The sequence below is a fragment of the Bos grunniens genome, chromosome 11 (genome assembly GCF_055505025.1).
Source record: "Bos grunniens cultivar Pamir isolate PY7600 chromosome 11, Bosgru_T2T1.0, whole genome shotgun sequence".
Lineage (NCBI taxonomy): Eukaryota > Metazoa > Chordata > Mammalia > Artiodactyla > Bovidae > Bos > Bos grunniens.
In genome coordinates this window covers 36430853-36439763 of record NC_141175.1, presented here as the reverse complement: position 1 = coordinate 36439763, position 8911 = coordinate 36430853, and the positions used below count along the sequence as shown (strand labels likewise).

Here is an 8911-nt window from a genome sequence, read left to right as displayed (position 1 = left end):
AGAAATAAGCAATGTCAGGTAAGGAAGTGGCTGTCTTCAAAGTATCTGGAATCTGGTGAGGCATGAGAAAGATTCTCAAACAATTTTAAAACAAGTTAGAGCGCAGTAAACACCACAAGGCAGCCACCAGGATTCTCTGGCTGATGCAGAGGGTGAGAACATATCAGGTGGAACACCTGAGAAGAGGCTTTGTGAAGGCAGTGGCACTGACACTGGCCTCAGGAGTCAGATGAGATGCTTACACGTGAAGGTGGGGGAGGCTGCAGAGTGGACAGCTTTAGGAAGAGCCCAGGTTCAGGGAAGTATGCATATGCAGGGGCAAGAATCAAGTGATGGGGTTGACTGAGACCAGGGGAATGTTCTAAAATTTATAGTATTGGGGGGTGGTGAGGACAGAATGGTTTTGAGCTATTTCCAAATATATGAAGGCAGTCCCTGTGGGGGGAAAAAAAAAAAACTAGGTCTATTTGGTATGGCTCTAAAGGATGAGGCTAGGGTGAAGGGTAGATGCTGGTATTGGGAGAGGCAGAGTTAACCTTAGCCTAAGGAAGGCAGCCCTGCCAGTCAATATCATGGGAAGTTTGGGGAAGATGTTCAAAAAGAGGCCAGACTCTGGTGCGTGTTATAAGGGGATTCAGAAAGCAGAAGGGAGTCTGAATTGGCTGACCCTCACCATTCTGTGAATACTGAGCCAGACTTGGAAATCTGGCTGATACTGGAGGGATTTGGATTTCATTTCAAAGGCAGTGCTAATATTTTGCAACTTGAAGAGGGAGGAAAGGAAGCAGGCACAGTGATGGGGTCAGAGATATATCTGTATCTGTGACTTTCTTTTGTAAACACACAGTTTGGGAAATTTTAGTATGAATGGGATCAGAGGTGATCCCCAGAAACTTTTCGTTGTTGTTAGATGGGATAATGGTATTCATTCATATAAGATAGTAGCCATATTTTCTAGATGCATGCTGAAGAACACAGGTATTAAAGGACATAATGTTTGCATCTTGATTTAGAATATTTAAGCAAGAAAAGAGGCAGAAAAGATGTATTTTTTCCCATACACATACATGTGTATGTGTGGATAAACACAAGTGTATGTATATGTGTGTATATGTATACTAGACACATACACAAAATTAGCAAATATAATGTTGAACAAAAGATACCAGATAGAAAGTGATACTGATTGTGTTGTTCTAGTATATAATTTTTAAAGACAAAACAAATCTAGAAGTCATTGCAGGTCAGGCAAACTGTAGGGGTGTGAGGGCTGAGTCCTGTTTCTTGGCTAGGTTAGGCTTACATGTGTGTTGTGTGTTTACTTTGTAAAAACTTAGTGAATTGCACACAATTTGTGTACTTGACTGGATGTTTTTGTTTTCTGAGTATCATTCTATTCAGTTCAGTCGCTCCCTGTCCATCACCAACTCCCGGAGTTCACTCAGACTCACGTTCACCGCATTGGTGATGCCATCATTCTATTAGTGATGACAATTGAACAATACTCATAAAACATAACTTTGAGTAACTAATAATTATCAAAGATTATAATTGTACAATATGGAGCAGTATAGAACAAAATACAATTATTGGAGGACAATTGCTCTACAATATTGTGTTGTCCTCTGTTACACATGAACACGGATCAGCCACAGTATACATATGTCCCCTCCTCTGGATGTATGTTTCATACATCAGTGAATTTACCCCAAAATGCCACCCCTACATACATGTGTGCACACACATGTGCATATACGTGGGACAGAGACCAGAACTGTGATATACACGTGAGAGGGAGAGCGGCCTGAAGCACACACCACTCCTCCACTGATAATTTCTTAGAAGACACTACGTGAGCTGTGGCCTTAAGCCTGAGTTTTCCAAACAAGTTTGAATGCTCCCCTCAGGGAGAAGTGTTCTGTTTGTGTTTGCATTACTCAGAGACACACATCATGGGCTGCAGCCGGAAGACAAAAATCTAGCATTAAGCAAGTCACCACGGTAGAGGGTGGGGGGGAGTGAGAAGAGCCCGGAGTGGAGACCGAGAGGAGAGAGGTGGGGGGACCACAGAGGGCAAGGGCCTGGGAGAGCAGCGTCCGTGCCCAGTGCTCTTCGCCCACCCCCCACAGTCCCCAGCACTCCAGCCGTCCAGCGTATGCTCACCTGGGGAGGGCAGCCATGCACAGTTTCACGGGCACCCCAAGAATGACACATAGAGAGGGTGCAGGCGCTACCCCTATTGAGAGCCCCCGGGTGTCAGCACACCCCACCCGGCACCCCTGTGGATCAGCTGATGTGGGCCACGGAGCACATGGGCTGCCATGGGGACCCACACCCCTGAAGACACACGGAGCCCAGGGGGTGGTGGCCCTGTTATCTGCACAGTGAGCACATCACGTGATTCCCTGCCTCGGACAAGGAAGCACTTGAGAGATAAGAGATGTTCCCGGAAGGAAGGGAGGCAGAAAGGGAGGGAGGAAGGGACACCACTGGTTTTTCTTTGGAGGCAACTGAGATGTTTCCAGAAACAGCCCTAGGTTTGTAGGCAAAAGACAAGGCATGCATCCTGGTTCTGCTACTCAGAGCTGCAAACCCTTGACAAAGTCACATCATCTCTAGACACCAAATACACTCATTTGCAAAGTGAGGTGGAAAAGGCTAATTTGTGCACAGGTAGGTGCTCAGAAAGGGCTGTGGGCTTAGATCAGAGAGGTCTGGCTTCCAATCCTCGCTCTACTGCCTGAGAGCCAAGGGACCCAGGGCAGTTACTGAATCCCTCCAAGCCTCACTTTCCTCCCTTGTAATGTGGATGACCATCATAACACCAAGACCTCAGGGTGTGGTGAGGATCACGCACATATGCATTCATCTAATTATCCACCCACCGTTTATTTACTTATATTCTGCTTATTCCCAAAAGGATTTCTGTAGCTATGGGGAAGATTCCTTGCAGCATCAAGGAAGAGGCCTGACACCTGGTTGTGCTGAAAGCCCCGCATCCCTTTCTCTGCCTAACTCACGAGGTTGGGGTGAAGCTCAAATGGGATAATTTTTCAGAAAAATGCCTTGCAAACTGGGGAGTTCCAGACCCATGACAGCTAGATAAAATGGGAAAGAAAAGGATTGAGGGAAGCTGAGGCAGGAATGGACGTCTGGCCTCCTAACAGAAGAGTTTGGGTTCTTGGAGCCCCAAAGGGCACCAGCTAGGGGCCTATATACTTAATTCATAAAGCAGCTCTGGGAGAAGCCATGGCTACAGGGTCCTGTAACGTCAGAGCTGGAAGGAACATGAGATATCATGTATTACTACTCTACCCCTACCCCATTTGACAGATGAGGAAACTGAGGCTCAGAGAAGGAACTAGGCTGGTCTCAGGTCACCCAGGGCAGCAGAGGCAGAGCTGGGGCCAGACTCATTTCCTGATGAAAAGGGTAGGGCTCTGTTTTCTCTGTGAACCTGGCCCGTTTCCCCTCACTCTGGCCTGGGGTGCCTGGAAGCAGGTCTGTAGGAACCTCACATTGTGGGATGAATTCTGGTAGCTGAAGGCAGGAAGGTTTTCTCCCTCCCCTGTGGACCCACCCAGGATGATGTGCCCAGGGGCTCCTGAGCAGTGACTGTGGCCAATGAACATAACCCACAGCTGAGAGCAAACACAGAGCCTCATTGTTAGGGACATCGATTGCTGCACTGGGTTGGGCATTTATTTATTATCACATCTATTTCTTTTCATTAACAGAAGGCAAACATTCCCCACCCCAGTAACTGGAAGGCTACCACCTGTACCAAGGGATAGGTGATGTCTCTTGAGGCTGGGTTGGGAGCAGAACCGACCTACTGACATGGTCCTTCCATCTGATCCAATTCAGACGAGAGTAGGAGAGACTCGGGCCAGACGTGTGGGAGAACTGCCCACACCATCGGGGTCCAAGGGTGTACCACTGAGTACCATCGAAAGCTGTGGGGTGGATCGGGAGCCAGAGCTGGTCTTATTCCTAGCTTCTCCTCTCAACTTTCGGCAAGATACTGAACCTCTGTCTTGGTGTACTCATCTGTAAAATATTAGGGGTTGCAAGGATGAAATAGTATACACGTAAAAGCAGCTAGCATAGTCCCTGATATATTGGTGCTCAGTAAGTAACCCGGAGAAGGCAATGGCACCCCACTCTAGTACTCTTGCCTAGCAAATCCCATGGATGGAGAAGCCTGGTAGGCTGCAGTCCATGGGGTTGCTAAGGACTGAGTGACTTCACTTTCACTTTTTACTTTGATGCATTGGAGAAGGAAATGGCAACCCACTCCAGTATTCTTGCCTGGAGAATCCCAGGGACGGCGGAGCCTGGTGGGCTACCGTCTATGGGGTCCCACAGAGTCGGACACGACTGAAGTGACTTAGCAGCAAGTAACCCGGAGCTGTGTCTGAGAGCATGGTGAACCTGTATCTGCAGATGAAACTGTCAGGCCACAGGGACTCCCTACAATACAAGGTGGATCTGAGCTGGGTTGCCCCTGCTTGGGGAAGATAATAGCCTGGAAGTAATCTCACCTGGGGCCAGAGAAATAACCCTGGTAGCCTTCTTAGTCGATCATCATCTTCAGTTTAGCTGTCATTTCGATGTTTCCATCCTTCTCTTGCTCCCAGGGTAGGAGCCCCACACCCCCTCCATCCCACCCTCAGCTCCCCTTTCTCCTTGGGACACACCTGCAGGCCCTTCTCTTCTGCCACCAGCCCTGCCTTTCCCTTGGGAGGTCTAGGTTTCTTCTTGCTCTCATTTCAGAAGATCCAACTTCTCTGGGGTATCCCTGCCCACCCCCTTCCCCCCAGCGAATGTAAGAGGGATTTCACTGGCACCCTCAGCAGAAAGCTTGGGAAGAGCCAGGTTCAGAGGTGCGTGCTAAGTCGCTTCAGTTGTGTCCGACTCGGCAACATTGTGGACCGTAGCCTGCCATATTCCTCGTTCATGGGATTCTCCAGGCAAGAATACTGGAGTGGGTTGCCATGCCCTCCTCCAGGGGATCTTTCTGACCCAGAGATTGAACCCACATCTCTTAGGTCTCCTGCATTGGCAGGCAAGTTTTTTACCACTAGCACCACCTGGAAAGCCCCCAGGCTCTGAGGTAGCTCTATCTAATGAAGGAGGATTGAGTAGGTGGAGTCTGAGGCAGAAAAGTCTGGCCCCGGGGATGTGAAGAGGAGGTCCTCTGGGGGCAGAACAGCAGAAATGCTCGTCCCTTCCTAGCTTCCTCCCACAGGGCACCCCCCGCAGGCCCAGGGCCCCTGGGAGGAGACCCCCACCCACAGCCTCACCCAGGCTGTCTGTGGCTTAGGGGAGGGGCTTCTCATTTTCCAGATCCTTGACTCTCAGCTTGTAATGGATGGTGTGTCACCTCTAGCAAAATGCCTGTCAACAACTCTAGGGATGGGAACTTGAACTCAACTCTTTGGTTTGACCTTAACAGACTGTGAAAGCTGAAAGGATGCCCAGGCATCACAGAGACCGGTTCTTCTTCCAAAGCAACACAGAAGTTCTGCAGGGTGATAAAAAAAAGATGGTAGTCAATAAAATGCCTCCATTTTCAAATAAATTTGGAAATGACTGAATTCAGTGGGCTTCTCTAGTCAGGGCTTCTCAGAGGCTTTTGTAGGCCAGTACAAATTATGAATATCCAGGATGCATTTTCCAAAAGCATCCCTTGGGAAGAGTGATTCCACCAGCCCTTTGGCATTAGGTGAGGAAACTGAGGCACAAGATTCTAGGGAGAGAACCTTCAGTGAGTCAAGGTCTCTTGACCCCAGGGTCTGTGTACTGTCTCTGATTCCAGGATTAAGCTAGGTCATTTTTTTTGAGTTTTGTTTTTGCATTGTAATCAAGGGCATGGGGCAGTGGGAATAGAGTTTATTTATTTAGGCACATTATATATGCTCTGAAGGACAGAACCAGGGCCAGGTAGAGGTTCTTGTTGAGTGGAATTTCAGCTCCACCCAAGGAAGAACTTTAAAATAATTAGACCTGTCTAGACATGAACTGGGAGAAGGAAATGGCAACCCACTCCAGTACTCTTGCCTGGAAAATCCCGTGGACGGTGGAGTCTGGTAGGCTGCAGTCCATGGGGTCGCTAAGAGTCGGACACAACTGAGCAAATTCCCTTTCACTTTTCACTTTCATGCATTGGAGAAGGAAATGGCAACCCACTTCAGTACTTTTGCCTGGAGAATCCCAGGGACAGGGGAGCCTGGTGGGCTTCCATCTATGGGGTCGCACAAAGTCAGACACGACTGAAGCAACTTAGCAGCAGCAGACATGAACTGAGCCAACCCATGAGGTAGCAAGCTTCCCATCATTGGAGGGGTCCAACTCATGCTAACTGACCACCGGGTGGGGTAACAGATGGCTCCCAGAAGATAAGTCCATGTTCCAATCCCCATAACCTAGGAATGTGTTATTTGGAAAAAAGGGTTTATGCAAGTGTCATGAAATTAAGGATTTCAACAGAGGAGCTCATCCTAGATTATCTGGATGAACCCTAAATCCAGTGACAAATGTCTGGATAAGAATGAAGCCAAAGGAGATGGCACACCTAGTGGAGGTGCCCATGTGAAGACCATGGAGACAGATGCTCTAAGGCTACAAAACTCCGCAGCCACCAGGGGCTGAAAGAGGCCCTGTCCACACCCAGAGTTTAGACGTCAGGCGTCCAGAACTGTGGGAGAGTACATTTCTGTCATTTTAGGCCAGCTTGTCTGTGGTAATTTGTCACAGCAGCCACAGGATAAGGATAAGCCACAGGATAAAGAGATGCTGTCAAGGGGAGATAAGCACAGATGGGTGGAGGGAGGCTTCCTTGAATGAACCTTGGGGCCTCTTCTGACCCTCTGCCCAGCGGTCATCATACCTCCAGGACACCTGTGATTCAGTGACAGAAAGCCTGTGCCAGGATTTCCCCATCTGCCCTGGGACGGGGAAGCCAACAGGGCATAAGGCCCGAGTTAGGAAAAGCCAATGGGGGCCGCTTAGTGGCTGCACCCTGGCTGGTGCTCCCTACGGCCCCGGCAAAGACCCCCACTTTGGTGTCTTCAGCAGAGAGTCCCTTAAATCAAAGAACCTACAGCATCTCCACTAACTGATTAGATGACCTGTCCAGTGGGGTGGGGGGTTGGCTTCTGTGAGAGCAGCTTCTGTGTCCATCAAGTGGGGTCTGCCCTTGGGTTCCCTGCCACACACACAGGGAAGGGGGACAGGGCGCCCCCCGAGGACAGCCTGTTCCCTCACTGCTCCACGCAGGCACGTCCACACGCACGCAGGGGCTCTGTTGCAACCGCCTCTCTGCCCCAGAGACAAGCGATAACACGCCCGGCAGCCCGTCTCTTCTTGCTTCAGTCCCTGGCAGAGTAAGACCCAACCCAGGTTGCAGGGCACAGCAGGATTAATTGCCAGGTAGAGGAGGAGGCTGTGGTTTGACTGTCTGAGCAACAACCTGGGGAGAGCTGGGGACAGGAGAGAGAGGAGGGTGAAGCCTCTGCCCCCTTCAAAGCTCCTGACTGCCCCCAAGGCCTGCAGCCATGGCAAAGCCAGTGTCAGTGACTTTGTCCTCCAGCTGGGAGCCCAGCCGATCAGGCACCTGGCTGGCTGCTGCCTGCCTTCTTAGGGAGCAGAATGAGCTTTGCACACCTGGGTGAGCCAAGCGGGGTGCTGGGCAGGAGCCCCAGCCCCGGCACACCTGCGCGTGCGGTTGGCTGGGCTCACCCAGAGCCCAGCTGGCCTTGGGCGTGGGGAGGGTTCCCACTGGCCCAGCTGCAGTCTCACAGGACCCCCCAGCGTCCCCCCACCCCTGCCCCTGGCACCCTCGTGTGTCCCTAGAGCCTCAGAATCTGCTCTCAGAGGTTGGCCTCGCTTCACTTCCCTGCTCCTTCTCCCACTTTCCAAGTCCTCCACAGACTTACCCCAAACAGGACAGGAAACGTGGCATTCTCCCCTCTCCAGGTCAGAGAGGCTTTGTAGCCACGCCCACAGGCTCTGTAAATGTTTGCTTGTAGGCTTGTTTGGCTCAGCTGGGCCAGAAGTGCGTTGAAGCCCACCCCGCTACCCACCGTCCTCGATTGCCTTCTCCCCCTCCCATCACCACCCTAATTTCAGGCTCAACTGTGTGCGTTTAGGGCTTAATTAAACTCTTGTCTTGCTTTCAGAAGAGACATTTTCTGCCCCAGGGAGTTGCTACCGAGCTTTGTGAGGAAGGCAGGTCTGAGCAGGCTCCCGGGGGAGAGCCTGCTGGTGGGAGAGACGGCACCATCTCCTAGAAGCGGCCAAGCTGTGGCTGAGGGGGACAAGCAAGGTGGGAGGCACGGAGGCCCCAGCCTTGATGGCGAGGCCACCCTCAAGCACAGGGGGGCCTCCCTGCCTCCATTGCAGCCACTGCGTGCAGCTCTCAATTATCACAGGTCACACCGTCCAGGTCACACTGTTCCCGTGCCCGCCCTGCCCCACCCGGCCCAGCTAGCAGCAGCCTCCAGTGCCTCCCGCCCACTGCTGGCCGCACCCTGGACTCACCATCTGAGATTCCTCCCTCAGGGCCAGCCCCCACCACCCACCCAACCGCCACCCCCAAGGAGCCTTGGGAGGAGGAAAAGGGCCCCATGAGGGGACTCTGCCGTCAAGGTCCTCAACCCAGGTCAAGGCTGCCTTGCACTGGTTCCAGAAGGGACCCTGTGGTATGGAACTTGCTAGAGAAGCATGTCTCGGGGACAGACCTGGGCAAGAAGCCTGGGTCTGCTCCTTACTACCTAGGTATCCTTGAGATGACTTCATCTTTCTGAGCCTCAGTTTCCTCATCTGTAGGTTGGGAGTGCTCATAGACCTCTCCCACAGATGGGGAGGGCAGTTGAAAGAGACAACCGGGGAGAAAGCATTCTATTAA

At 51.3% G+C, this 8911-nt stretch overlaps 1 long non-coding RNA gene across 4 annotated transcripts; it reads right to left on the bottom strand.

Annotated features, from left to right (window-relative positions):
- Window positions 1–3664: 3664 nt before the first annotated feature.
- LOC147362922 (uncharacterized) lies at window positions 3665–8505 on the bottom strand. 4 transcript variants are annotated; one of them, XR_015136604.1, is made up of 4 exons: window positions 7941–8505; window positions 7270–7484; window positions 5307–5527; window positions 3665–4050 (listed from the first exon to the last, which is right to left on the bottom strand). It is a non-coding gene; the product is annotated as an uncharacterized LOC147362922 (long non-coding RNA). The 4 variants fall into 4 exon arrangements; XR_015136603.1 differs by lacking the exon at window positions 7270–7484 and having other exon boundaries at window positions 7941–8432; XR_015136606.1 differs by lacking the exon at window positions 7941–8505 and having other exon boundaries at window positions 7134–7274.
- Between the last annotated feature and the right edge of the window lie 406 nt (window positions 8506–8911).